Here is a 14539-nt window from a genome sequence, read left to right on the forward strand (position 1 = left end):
TATCGATTATTAAATTCTGTTGCTTTGATTTAAATGGGGAGTGCCCACCTTTGTCTAATTGGGAATAGAAAATCACGGTTCTGTTTTGTATTGCTATATTCAATAATTTCTACCATGTAAACAGTAATATCTACCACCAGCCAGTAGAAGTTTGAAGACATTTTGTTCAAAAAGTGCAGGGAAACTTTGATTCGTTGTCGTCTACAGTTCCTGAACTGCTGATGTTACTTTGTTTCTAAAAAAATCATTTAGTTGAGGAAAGTTGCAGGTTTGTCATCATTAGTTTCTGTTTTCTGTCCCCCCCCCCCCCACCACCACCCAAAACAACTCTCGATAAGATGTGTATCTTCATTTTCCATGTACTCTTAACTATGTGCCTCCGTAGTCTAGAAATCCATTTTTTGTGCGACTTGTAAGTTTTAGCGATTCTGCACGAGCATTTTTTTTTGAAAAGCTTACTATAATTTCTGTTTTTTACTTAAGTTTTTGAATTGCAAGGCTGAGTAATCTTGTAGACAGTTTACGGTTTATCTTACTTTAGAGTTTAGAATATTCAAGTTAGCTAGAAGAATTTGAAATCTTGGTACACTGAAAGGTGTCCCTTTCTAAGTATCACCGATCCTTATCAAACAATTAAGCATTATTATGGTTCTATGAATTATGATTTAATCAGAAATTATTATATCAAACAGCTTCTCATTCTTTGACAGTTAAGTAACCAATGATTAGAATCAGGACAAGAAATGGCTAAGAGTGGTGATCAAGTACTTGATGCTATTACAGCCGCTGGTATGGATGACCATGCAAGGTATGTGCAGAACCTGGCATAAGCTAGACCATTGCTTTCTTCATCTTATCTGTTACTCTTCATTATTCAGCGGGCCCTTGGGCATGGCATTTTGTGAAAAAAAGGAATAACTTATTGTGGTTTCCAGAGTTTGATCAGCCAGTCACTGTCGGTCACATGACGATACACTTACACCGTGAGCAGAATACTTTGAATTTGGTTGCTGATGTTCACAAGATGGAGGTGCTTCCGAAGGCGTTTGATCATGGGCTGGATGCAGGTGCGGAGTTCATAAAGCTAGGGTTTGATATTTCAGTTGAGGATTTGCAGTCCGGTGTTCCTTTTGCTGCAGTTAACATCAAGAGACACCAGTGCAAGGTCTGTGGGAAGTTATTAAGGCCAGGGCGTGCTTTGGGAGGGCACATGAGGTTACACTATGTCCGTGAGTGCAATCTTGCTGATTGTCCTAATTCTGCTATGATGGAAGAGCAAATGCAGAAGCATTGGACTCACCAATCTTTTTATCTGCGTATACCACGTTCACATGGGATTGAAATCTGATTCTAAGCCAAAGTTGGGTTCAACATGTTGTCCGAAACAACCAGTTAAGTTGTCTAGACTCATTTGGAACTTGAAGAACTCCATTTCATCGGCTGGATTCTGTAGATAGTTAAGAGATTTCGAGACTGGCACTTTCTTGATCAACAAAAAATGGCGGATATGGAAGGGCAAGGATCTTAACTCACCGCTCGCCTATGAAACAGTGTCAAAATTTGTCGAAAAGTAACAATCAATTAAAGTATTTATATTGAATAATATTTTTATTTTTGAAGGTAGTCTAGTCTTGAGTTTACAGAAATTCAACATCTATATTTTTGTGGTTATTGGGGCTTGACTTTTGTTTTTTCTCATTGAATAATTTTAATTCATGTGATACTAATTGTAGTTGCTTGTTTGATTTTCGAAAATACACGTCCTTCTCATGCTTACATATTATTTTCTATAAATATAAATTTTATTTCACCTGGTTTTTGAAAAATACGTGCGTGCTGCAACTTTACATATTTTTGTCCTGTTTCCATATCTTTTCAAAAGGTTCCTGTGCCCAATGAGCTCAAGAACACTCTTTCTTGAATTTGAGTTCCTGAAATATCAAACTGATGTAGGTGCATTAATAGCATCCTTTTTAGTTTTTAAATTTGTTTTTATCTGAACTTATTGATCTAAGATTGTGAGAATGACCCTTTTATATTCTTGCAAAGGAATTTGTTGCTAGGAGAATTAACAGTGCACATGTAAGTTTTGGGCGTTGCTTGAATGAAGATATATGCTGTGCAACTTTCAGGCAGATATCGATAACAGTGGTTCCATTGATTACGGAGAGTTCCTTGTTGCAACTTTACATCGGAACAAAGTTGAACGAGAAGATGATCTCTTCGCAGCATTCTCCTACTTTGATAAAGATGGCAGTGGTTACATTACTCATGATGAGCTACAAAAGGCATGTGAGGAGTTTGGTATACGAGATACACACGTAGAAGATATTATCAGCGATGGCGTATTTGAATTTTTTTTGTTTATTTTTACTGAAACGAAGAAACTATTGTTTATATTAATACAATATTGTGAGAACAAGTTAACGTGATATTAACATATGAGGTTTATTAGTTGTAAGGTTTATCAGTTGTATTATGAAATGTGAGTACTTTCACTACTACAAAACACGACATTAGTCCCGGTTGCCAACTGCTTTTTATCCCGGTTTTACAACCGGGATACCGTAGCCGGGATAAATGTGTCAAAACCTTTTGTCCCGATAGCTATAGACCCGGGACAAATGTGATTTTTCATTAAAAAAATAGCTCGTTTGCACACGTAGGGCTCGGCTCGTCTACGCACGCGGGGAGCTTCTCACAATCACAAAATCAAATGCAATCACAAAATCAAATACAGTCACAAAATCAATCACAACCACAAAAATATTCATTCACAAATCAATCCCAATCATATATACATATTTGAAAAAAAAAGAAAAAAAAACTAAGCCTGGCAAGGCCGCCGCCGGGGGTAGCTGGCCGCCGGCCGCGCCTCCAGCCGGGGGTAGCTGGCCGCCGGGGGTAGCTGGCTGCCGGCCGCGCCTCCACGCGAAGCCGCCGCTCGCTGGGCCTGGCCGCGCCTCCTGCGGCTCGGTCTCGGTCTGCCGCACCGCCGCCGCGGAGGTCGTCCGTCCTTGATCCGCCCGCGCTCCGCCCCGAGCTCCGCCCGCACTCCACCCCGAGCTCCGATGGAGCTCTGCTCCAACCGCTCCCGCCCGACGGCCCGAGCTCCACCCATCCCTCCCCACCGAGCTCCGGTCGAGCTCCACCCCTCCCTCCCCTCCGAACTCGCGCCGGGCAGTCGCGCCTCACCAGACCCCCGCTTGCGCCGGTGCCTGGCGGCGGCTCACCGGGCCGGGCCCGCTTGGCGGCTCGCCGGCCCCGCTGGCGGCGGCGGTGGCTGCTAGAGCTAAGGCAGTGAGGGTGGGAGGAAGGGGATCGATCGGAAGAAGCTCTGGATCGAGGGAGAAGAGAATGATACAGAGGAGCGGCGCTGTGCGGATAAATAAATGCGGGACTCACTTTTGTCCCGGGTGGACGCTTCACCCGGGACTAAAAAGTCCCCTTTAGTCCCGGGTGAAGTCACCACCCGGGACTAAAACATTTGGTCTCGGTTGGTGACTTCACCCGGGATTAAAGATGACTTTTTATTTCTAGTTGGAGAGTTCACCCGGGACAAAAGCTATTTTTTTATTCTTCACCTGTTCTAGACTTTAGAACCGGGACTAAAGACTCTATTTGTCCCGGTTTCAAACATAGCCGGGATAAATGTGTGGAAACAAAGACCTGTTTTGTAGTAGTGTTTTGAGATCATGTTTTACCACCGGATCAGGTCGTATAAGCATGCAATTTTCAACCACGTGCGTGTCGCACGTACATTCTACTAGTGGTCTAAACAAATCCCCATCCCCAATGTCACTAAGAATATGAACAACAATTGTGGCGTATTCATAACCTCCAAGCATGTTTTCACTGACCATATGTGTGCTATAATAGCCACCAGCCAGTAAGTTCTCTTTGGCCACAGGCACACACTCCCACCACCCCAAAAAACAAGTCATTCTAGAAATTCTAGGATAAATTAACAAGAAGGTAAAATAACAATATTTGTCCCTATTTATTACCCATATTTGACAATAATTGATTCTTTCATGTAGCATGCACTTTCTAAATATGGTAAGTTGACTTGTTTTTCATGACAAATTTTAAATCCTAGAATGACTTGTTTTCATTTTTTGGAATGGAGGGAGTAGCTACCAACAATGAGTGAATCATTCAAGAGAAATGTAATTAATTAATCCTCGCCGTGCAACTCAGTTAAATCATTCAGATACTTGAACCTGATATGTCAAAGCATGATGCACTCAGGTGTGCAGAATTCTTGTTTTGGGTGTAAGATCAACAATATTGTCTGCTGAAATGGTCGAATGTGCAAGGAAGGAACTACTTCAAACATACTTCATCGATCAATTACGTTTCATAAGTTTATTGGAAGGTAAATGTTAAAGGGCAACAGAAAAGGAACAGCACTGTCTGTATGCACTGCACCTATATTTTTAAAGTGTAAGCTTTCAACTGTTGATTGTTTTTACTCAGGTCCTGATTCCTGAGTGAATGGAAGTTGGCAGGCACGGTTATCTCGAATTTGGTTTGATCTGAACATGAAAATATTCAATGAAACATGGCTTTCAGCCTTTCACAATGGGACAAGCTCAACTTGCTTGCCCTTTCAATAGGCTTACTTAAAACCTTAACCTATGGCTCAAACTAGTTTGTCCATAATATAAACTAAAATATGCTATATAGGTGTGCAACTAGGGTTCTTCTAGTGTTCCAACTCAACCCAAAAAGTTTTGCAACCTATAGACAATCGGATATACTCTAAAAAAGTAAAGGCATGTAAGATGCAAAAAAAAAGAATTGTGGAAACGTAAAGGAGTGGGTTGAGAGAAAGCAAACTCTTGACATGATGATTTATCCAATGATATCGGTAGGTACTAAGCCACTCCTAGTCCACGTTGCTAAAGCACTTACTAAGTGTATTGCTTCCCGATCACCAAGTCTCTTCCGAAACACCCTTTGACTTGTCATAAAGGCGCACGCCAAGTTTCTGGTCACGCTTTGATTCCGCCTTCACTACGAAGCTTTTTCCACGAAGGAGGGTATCATCGTCCCCCGCATAAAGCTGTCGTCGCCGCTCCACACTAAGCGGAGGGTTGAAAACTTGTCAGCGAGCCACTAAGACTCCAAAGGGCCGGCACACCATGATTAGAACTGTGGTTCACTCTAGAACTAGCCACAAGGCAACAACACCTTGTTCTCTCACTCACTCTAGGCCTAACCACTCTAGGCCTAACCTAGCACTAATACTTTGAAAGCATGTGCTAAAGCCTATGGATATGATCAATTAGCACTTATGGATGGCTTAGATATCCTCTGTAGTGTTTATATGCTTCTCTTGAACTCCAGCAACCTCAAATGGTCCGAGAGATCTTCTTATATAGGCTAGGAACTCGAACATACTTGTTACCAGCCATTTCCTGAAAAAGCTTAAGCGTCGGTTAAACTGGTAGCCACCATCGGTTTAACTGGCCACTCTACGCGTGCATGCTAGCCGTTGGATTCCAGCTGTCCCCCTCTGACGTAATGGCACTGACAAGTGTTGGTTTAACTGGTGCTAATTAAAGATTTTTCTTGGAAACCCATATGGAGCCAAAACTCTTGCACCGATGTCTTCTTTTGCACAGTTGATTCATTTGGTGCTGATGCACATTTTGACAAAACCTTCTGGAGCTTTTGTGCAAACAATAATTGCAATTTATCAACAGACGCCTAAACTCCATCATGTCGATTCAACTGACGCTGGTAGCTTTCTTTGCACTAGATCGTCGTTGCATTTTCACCATTGTACTGACCCGTTGATTTTCGCCGTCAGTTTAACCGGATGCCGGATTTCTGCTGACATTTGTCCAAATCATCTCAGCTGTTATTTGAACACCCCTAAAATATTCTCTCTGGATTTTCACTATGACTTAGCAGATATATGGTTTGGAATCCTACAAATATATATGCACTTGTAATTTCTTTTAGTCCCACTGATCATTATTAGACACAATCACCAAAATCACAATAATAGCCTAATGGGACCATGTTTCTTACAAATAAACCTCTTTGAAATTTATGGGCAGATTAGCAACTAACTGCAAGTTAAAAATGACCAGCAGACATAAAGCCAGCCGTTCATTACAGTCACGTGAATTCTTAAGAACATGTCCTAATTGACTAGATAGTGATAATATACAATTCCGCTACGATCGATAAAATTGCATTTTGCTTTTCCTTTTTGCGAGAAATGAACAGCTAAGATTTGGTATCACTCGAAGTTCACATGCTTAGTGTTTCAAACAACCCACAAAATGCCTTTGCGAGTTTGATTTTAAAACAAAAGTTGAGGGACTATATTCACTAATTTTAAAGTTGAGGGACAAATTTAACCCTCGGAATAAAGTTGAGGGACAAAATCTGCTGATCTTCTGAATTTTCTTGTGTATCCAGCATATCCATCCATGGAATTCATCAAAATCTGAGAGATGATGCAAAATGTATATTCACTGCACAAACTGGTATATATTATATATACAGAGCACATTTTTCTAAGACCAAATCTCTAACAACATTTTACCGGCTACATCCATGCTAGAAAGTCACACTCACTCAAAAGTCAAAACAAGAATGCAATCTTTCAAACATTGCTGCCTACTTGATAGAGTCACGATTCACAACCCATTAGGGACCAAGTAAATTTTTTCTCATCTAGTCATCTGTGCGTATGAAGTTATCGCTAAACACCAGAATATTATCTCATACACGATTGAAAGGATTTCGATCACCACTAGCTAGCTAGGACTAAGTAAACTGGTGTCTGAGTCATTGTGGGTAGAAATTTGAAGACACCCCTACATACAGATACAGAGGCTCCTTTTACCGGACAACGGGATCGAGAAGAGATCAAGTCTAAAGTCTTGCCTTTTTTTTCATCAGCATTGCTTGATTAAAAGTACCGGTTCAAGTTTACTATTCTCTGTAGCGTCAAGATTCAACTTCAATACATAGTGGTAGGTTAATTAATTAGTCCCTATCTGCGGATTGCGGAAATGTTTATCTGTTGCCATTTAATTTCGGTTGGGTAGTTTGGTGTACCACCTCGATCTCTTCCTATACACATGTAATGATGATTGTCGTGGTGTGGTAAACCACAGCCGGTTGACGTAATGCACCCGCCTAAACCCAGAGGATGAGTACTCGGGGGTTAGTTAGGACTAGTTCGATCTCGCTGGAAGAACACGATGAACACAGCCGGTTTAGAGTAATTCGGGCCGCCGGAGCGTAATACGCTACATCCACTATATGTTGTATTGCTTGTGTTCCCTTAGTCTCGGGCGAGAGTCTGAGAGAGCTTGTGTGTGTCCGAAGAGTCTTGTGTGTGCAGCGAGCGCCTCCCTTTTATATCTCAAGGGAGGCGCGTACATGGCCGTTGGGTCCCCGACAGGTGGGCCCAATCGATGTAGTACAAAATAACATACTGTTCATACATTATGGCGTTGCAGGTGAAGGAGACCTCATTCCTGGATTTTCTTGCCTGCCCGCGGGATTCCTCCGTCCAGCATATCCATGCCCTGTCTTGTCGAAACGGCGCCAGAGTGTAGCTTGCGGCGTTGCCTACAGCATAGCTGAACAGGCCGTGTAGCTTGCGGCGTAGGCGGTATGATGGAAAAGTGACGTGTCGTCGTATCCAATTAATGCGGCAGACAGGCTCTACGCGGATGCACTGCGGCGACGGGACCCCTGTTATGGAGCCCGCCGCAAAGCGTCAGAGGACCGCTGAGGACGCGGGCCAGGGTAGCTCCCGGGCCCCCGACCCTCGCGGGACCCCCGGAGTAGCCGCGCCGCCACCACCACCGCCGGGAGATGCCACCCCCCGGCAACAACAGCAGCAGCAGCAGCCACGGGTTGCGCCTCCGCCGCCGCCTCGGGAGCAGCAGCAGCAGCAGCAACAGCAGAAGCAGTCGCCGAGCCTCCGTGGGCACTGGAGACCCGACGCTTCGAGGTAAGTGTTCTTCCGTTCACTCCTCTTATTCTCGGTGCTTCGCTTTTTGCCGAAGGATTCTTCTCTTTGTTTGTCAGGGCCTCTCGCCCAGGCAGCTCTTCCACCACCGCTGGCCCGTCAGCGGGGGTCCAGGCAACCGGGGCCTCGACGGCGACGGCGGAAGCGACGGCGGGTGCGGGGAGCTCGGGTGCGGCGGCTTCCGCTAACCTGATGGCGCCCAACACGGCGGTGGCGGATGCGCCAACGCCAGGCGCAGCAACGCCCGACGCGATGGCGGCGGATGCGCCAGTGCCAGGCGCAGCCTCACCCGACGCGGTGGCCCCCGAGCCCCCAGCTACGGCGGCAGTCGCGCCGACACCGGGCTTGGCGACGGCGAGCGCAGCGGCAGCGGCCGCGGCAATGGCGAGCACAGCGGCAGGGGGGCGGCAACGGCGAGCACCTCGGTTCCTGAGGTCCCGACGCCTGTACCGGACGTCCCCTCCCCCAGCGCCTAACCTGCGGCAGAGGAAGAGCTGGAGGAGGTCTCTGGTAGGCGGCTCCTGCAGGGTCCCCCGGAGGAGGAAGCGGCTCCCCTCCCCTAGGTGCTGGTCCGGTCCGGCAGACGATAGAGGAGGCGACCTCTACCGCCGAGGCGGCCTTTCGGCGGGAGTGGGCTGCTCTGGAGAGCGAGCGCCATCGCCTCGGTGACTGGCACACCCGCCTGGAGGGGCGCACGAAGGCCGAAGCCTCCCATGCAACGCGTGTTTAGTCCGAACTCAAGGCCGACCTTGAGTCCTACCGAGCCAATCTTCGGAAGGTGTTCGACCGGGAGTTTGCGGTGGCAAGTCGGGTAAAGGCCATGGCGCTGCGGGAGGAGGCTATTGCCAAGGAGGAGGCCAGCCTCGCGGCCCGGCAGTCCGAGTTCGAGTCCCGCAGCCAGGGACTCGAGGTCCGCAAGAAGGAGCTCGACAAGCTCTCTGAGACTTTGCATGGATGGCGCGAGCAGCCGCAGGAGACCGCGAGCAAGTAGGCTGTTGCCGAGATGGAGCTCGAGGAGGATAGGAAGTCCCTTGCAAAGCGGGAATCCCACACCACCAACATGGAGCTCCAGCTTGCGCGTCAGCGCGAGGCTCTCAAGTCCCTGAAGGAGTCGGCGGCGAAGAAGGAGGCCAAGCTCGAGGAGAGGACCCGCCAGGTGGAAGCGGCCCAGGCAGCACTGGACGCCCGGGTGCAGGAGGCGGTCCAGGAGGCGGTCCGGAAGTTGCAGGAGGACCAGCTCAGGGGGGCCAGCGGATCGTCGACTGGGCAAGCGAAGCGAGCTCAGCGCTGGTGCCACTTGGAATGAGTCCAATCCAAGTGGCGGAGCCGCCAGCTTCGATTGTTGACGCCCTCCCAGTGCTAAACTCTTCTTCTGATAGACTCCGGCGCCTGGAGCCAATCCTTGCTGGCCAGCTTGAAGCCGAGGGCCGCGAGCTGATCCGGATGGTGACGGAGCACATTCTGACCTGCCTCCGGAGCCACGACCCAGCCATCTCGCTAGCCCCCGTGGTCGATGGTCCAGTGGCGGAGACGGAGGCCTCTGCTCGAGAAAGCGTGCGGAACGTCGTCGACTTCGTCGCTGCATACTTCAAGCGTGAGCCTGCAGATTCCGGAGCTGGGCCATCACAGCAGTAGCACTTTTGTTTTGTTTTTTGTAGATGTAAAAATATTGTACTTGTTGAAATTTTAAATAGAAGAAAATTTCAACAGCCTGTTTGTCAGTTGTTGTGGTTTGCGGTATGCAGCACCCCGGCACCCTGGCCCCCTGGTAGATAGGTTCATTTGTTAGGACCTATCTGCCATCAGAGCCGAAGAAGACACTCCGGACCCCCGTATGAGGTTGAGCAAGCGTCCTTGGGCATAGGTGTAGCATAAATTGCAACTCGAACGAGCGACTTATTCCCTGTATAGCAGAAAAAACTACAGAGAGGAAAATCAAACTCGCTTGTATGGTAAAAATGATACTGCAACTTAGCTGTTTGACACATGCAGAATCGATCCGTGATGTCTGGCTCAAAGCGAACGCTCCGGGCCCCCTGGGAGACAGGCTCAATTGTTTTGAGTCTGTCTACCACCGAGACTGGACCTCGATCTGCATGCAGTCTTAAGGCGGATGCCAGGACCCCCTGGTAGGTAGGCTCAATGGTTTGAGGTTAGCTACCACCAGTCTAGGGCTAACCTGCATACCAGTCAAGGTCGAAACTTAGTAGCAGGCCTACGAGACTTATTCTGAACCGGCCCCAAAGCTAGTATGAGGTCCGGGCTCCGGATACGCAGGTCCAGGCAGCTCAATGCTTGTTACAGAGTGGTGAAGTGTGTAGCCTTAGGGTGCGGAACCAGGCTAAGGCGCTATACAGGGCTCCGGACCACTCCAGGAAACAAACACGACTTTACCGGACCTGGTTCTGATGTTCCAGACCCCTCCTAGCAGTGGGTGAGGTCATTCTGTCGTACTCAATCCCTTGAGATATGGAGCTGGACCTGCCGTGTAGGACTTAGGAAGCCAACCCTTGAGCTAGAACGAGGTCCGGGCCCCTAATTACCCAGCTCCGGGTACTAGAGCACTCGTTACAGGGTGGTGGAGCGTGTAGGCTTTGGGTACGGAACCGGCTAAGCGGCTACACAGGACTCCGGACCACCCCAGGAAACAAGCACCCCCCTCTCCAGAGTGGGTCCCTAGGGGTCCAGACCCCTGTCCCAGCAGCAAAGGGGGTCCGGACCTGTACGGCAGTCCAGCAACTCAATACAGATCTTAGCTGTAGCGACAAGAGTGGAAGTCCGCACGGGGGTTAGAAAGGTAAAAACTCAAGAATCGAAATGCGAAATAAAATTTGACACAAAGACAGAACTGGGAAGAAATCTTTCCTTTGCAACTTGATATACATGGCTTGCGCGATGGATGCCGGAGGCCGGGTTTATGAGGGCGGACCTCTACCGCTCTGGGCCGCGCGTTAATGCTAGCCGATGGTGCGATGGATGCCAGAGGCCGGGTTTACGAGGACGGACCCCCACCGCTCTGGGCCGCACGATAATTCTATCTTATTACAAAGGAAAAATTCATTTCCCTGCTTTGCCTAAGTGTAAAACTTACGCAGATGCTCTATATTCCATGGGTTGGGCAACGGCACCCCATTTTCTGTGGCAATGCGAACGCATCCGGGCCGGCATACTTCTATAACCTTAAAGGGCCCCTCCCAGCTGGGGGAGAGTTTGTGGAGCCCTGCTCGGTTCAGGATCCGCCTCAGGACGAGGTCGCCAGCCTGGAGCTCCCTACTGTGCACGAACCGTTGATGATAGCGCCTGAGCGCCTGGTTGTAGCGTGCATTTCGGATTGCTGCTCGCCACCTTCATTCATCAACGAAGTCCACATTGTCACGCCGTAGCTGTTCCTGCATGGATTCGTCAAAAGCCTGGACCCGTGGTGAGCCCAAGTGAATTTCCGGGGAAAGGCATGCTTCAGCCCCGTAGACCAGGAAGAATGGGGTCTCCCCGGTGGCTCGGCTGGGTGTGGTCCGGTTGCCCCATAGTACGCACGAAAGCTCATCAACCCATTTGGCACCATGCTTCTTCAAGCAATTGTAGGTGCGGGTCTTGAGTCCCCTGAGGATCTCTGCATTCGCTCTCTCAACCTGTCCATTGCTGCGGGGATGTGCCATGGACGCAAAGCATAGCTGGATGCCGATGTCCTCGCAGTACTCTTGGAAGAGTCTGCTTTTGAACTGGGTCCCGTTGTCCGCAATGATGCGGTTTGGGACGCCAAATCTACACACAATGGACTTAAGGAATGTGACTGCTGATTTTTTGGTGATGTTCACCACAGTGGTAACCTCCGGCCATTTTGTGAATTTGTCAATGGTGACGTAGAGGAACCGGTACCCGCCGGCGGCCCGGGGGAACGGCCCTAGGATATCCACGCCCCATACGGCGAATGGCCATGAGGGCGGGATCATTTGCAGAGCTTGAGCCGGTGTGTGTATTTGCTTTGCATGGAACTGGCATGCTTTGCAGGACTTTACCAGCTCAGCCGCATCCTGGAGTGCTGTCGGCCAGTAGAAGCCATGCCGAAAGGCCTTGCCAACAAGCATGCGAGATGAGGAATGACTTCCACACTCGCCTCCATGGATCTCCGCGAGCAACTCGCGGCCCTCTCCCTAGAAAATGCACCGCATGAGGATACCATTAGCACCACAGCGGTAGAGATCCCCTTCTACCACCGCGTAGCGTTTAGCCAATCGTACTATGCGCTCAGCGGACGCATCGTCATCTGGAAGGATATTGTCTTTCAGGTAGTCCCGGATCTCGAAGATCCATGCATCGGGAGCTCCCTGAACAGGTGAGAGTGGCTCTGTGAGGTCTCCAGGATCCTCAACAGGGCACACAACCCAGGGCGGGCACCACAGGTGGAATGCCGCCGGGACCGCTAGCTTCGAGGTGCTAGCTTGATCCCCTTCACCCAGTTCGGCAGGTTGGGCGGTAGGTCTCAGCAACCATCTTTCAAAGACACCCTCGGGCACAGATGCCCAGGTAGATGCTCTCACGGAGAGATCATCTGCTACTGAGTTGAGTTCGCGGGGAACATGTTGCAGTTCCAAGGCGTCGAAGTCCTTCTCGAGCTTCCTCACGTGGATGAGGTATGCCGCGAGCTGGGGATTGTTGCAGCTGTAATTCCCTCGGACCTGCTTGATGATTAGCTGAGAATCCCCCTTCACTAGAAGCTACCGGACCCCCAGAGACACGGTTTGTGTCAGGCCAAAGATCAGAGCTTCGTACTCCGCCATGTTGTTGGTGGCCTTGAACTCAAGGTGCACCATGTACTTCAGCTAATTTCCGTTTGGGTCGATGAGGACCACACCAGCTCCGGCCCACTGCTTGCGGACGGACCCGTCGAAGAAGAGTGTCCAGTGGGGCTCGGTGAAGACTGGTGTCCTGACTTCCGACTCCGGGGATCCGGCGTTGAGGTCCGGACCCCTAGAATTGCTTGGGGAAGGGGTCCATTCTGCTATGAAATCAGCCAGGATTTGGCTCTTGACTGCATGGCGGGGTTGGAAGTCCAGCTGGAACTCAGCCAACTCTGCTGCCCACTTGGCGATGTTGCCTGTGGTGTTGGAGTTGTGCAGGATCGCTCTTAGCGGGTAAGAGGTCACTACGACAACTCGGTGTGCCTAAAAGTAGTGGCGCAGTTTCCTGGACGCAATAAGTATGGCATAGATAAGCTTATGCGTCTCAAGATACATGGCCTTTACCTCATGGAGGACTTCGCTGACATAGTAAACTGGCTTCTGGATGGTCCGGACCCTGGTGACCGGGTCCGGTTCGCCCTTATCCACCACGTTTTGTCCTTGGGCCCCCAGCGGTTCTGGGTTCCCACTGGGACGAGGCTCCTCCAGACCCCCTTGTCTAGGGTCCGGACCTTCAGACAGAGGAGTGACTGCCGGACCCCCATGTCCGGGGTCCAGCTCACCATCCTTGGCCGGGGAGACCCTGGTGTCCCCCAGGCGAGCTTGCTCCGTCCTTTCGGCGACCAGCACCATGCTGACCGCCTCTGTTGACGCAGCAAGATACAAAAACAACATCTCACCTGGCTCTGGAGCCACCAATACTGGTAGTGAGGTCAGATGCTGCTTCAGCTCCTGGAAGGCTTGTTCAGCCTCTTCAGTCTAAGAGAATGGACCGGACCTCCTTAATAGCTTGAAGAAGGGGATGGCCCTCTCAGCCAGCCTCGATATGAAGCGGCTAAGAGCGGCCAGAGATCCAGTAAGCTTCTGGACAACCTTGATGCGGCCAGGAGGCCTCATCGCTTCGATTGCCTTGATCTTGGCTGGGTTTGCCTCGATGCCTCGATGTGAGACCAGGAAACCCAGCAGCTTCCCTGCCGAGACGCCGAAGATGCACTTCTCGGGATTCAGCTTCGTGCGCGTGGCGCGCAGCCGGTTGAAGACGAGGGACAGGTCCTCAACTAGTGTTGACCCTACCTTAGTCTTGACCACAATGTCATCAACATACACCTCAACAATATCTCTAATTAGATTACATAAAGTTTTGTTCATAGCTCATACAAACGTGGGTAAGGCATTCCTCAGACCATATGGCATGACAATATAGCAATAAAGTCCATCCACTGTTACAAAAGCAGTATGTTTCCTATCCTCTCTAGATATCTGAATCTGGTGGAAACCAGAGTATGCATCTAGGAAAGACAAAAGGTCGCACCCGGAGGTGGAATCCACGATCTGATCGATACGTGGAAGTGGATAGGGGCCTCTAGGACATGCCTTGTTGAGGCTGGTGTAGTCGATGCACATCCGAAGCTTCCCGTTGGCCTTTGGGATGACGACCGGGTTGGCCAACCACTCGGGGTGGTGGACCTCCTTGATGAAGCCAGCATGCAGCAGCTTGCGGACTTCTTCACGGATGAAGTTCTGCCGCTCCACGGACTGTTTCCGAGGCTTCTGGCGTACCGGCGTGGCATCGGGGTAGATCCTCATATTGTGCTCGATCACTTCCCTGGGGATCCCGGGCATCTGTGACGTT

The 14539-nt window shown here is 49.6% G+C and overlaps 1 long non-coding RNA gene across 1 annotated transcript; it reads left to right on the forward strand.

Moving 5' to 3' along the window:
• The first annotated feature begins 299 nt into the window (after positions 1 to 299).
• LOC120707395 lies at positions 300 to 2458 on the forward strand. Its single transcript, XR_005688983.1, has 2 exons — positions 300 to 808; positions 936 to 2458. It is a non-coding gene; the product is annotated as an uncharacterized LOC120707395 (long non-coding RNA).
• Positions 2459 to 14539: the final 12081 nt, after the last annotated feature.

This window comes from Panicum virgatum, chromosome 5K (genome assembly GCF_016808335.1).
Source record: "Panicum virgatum strain AP13 chromosome 5K, P.virgatum_v5, whole genome shotgun sequence".
In the NCBI taxonomy this organism is placed as follows: Eukaryota; Viridiplantae; Streptophyta; class Magnoliopsida; order Poales; family Poaceae; genus Panicum; species Panicum virgatum.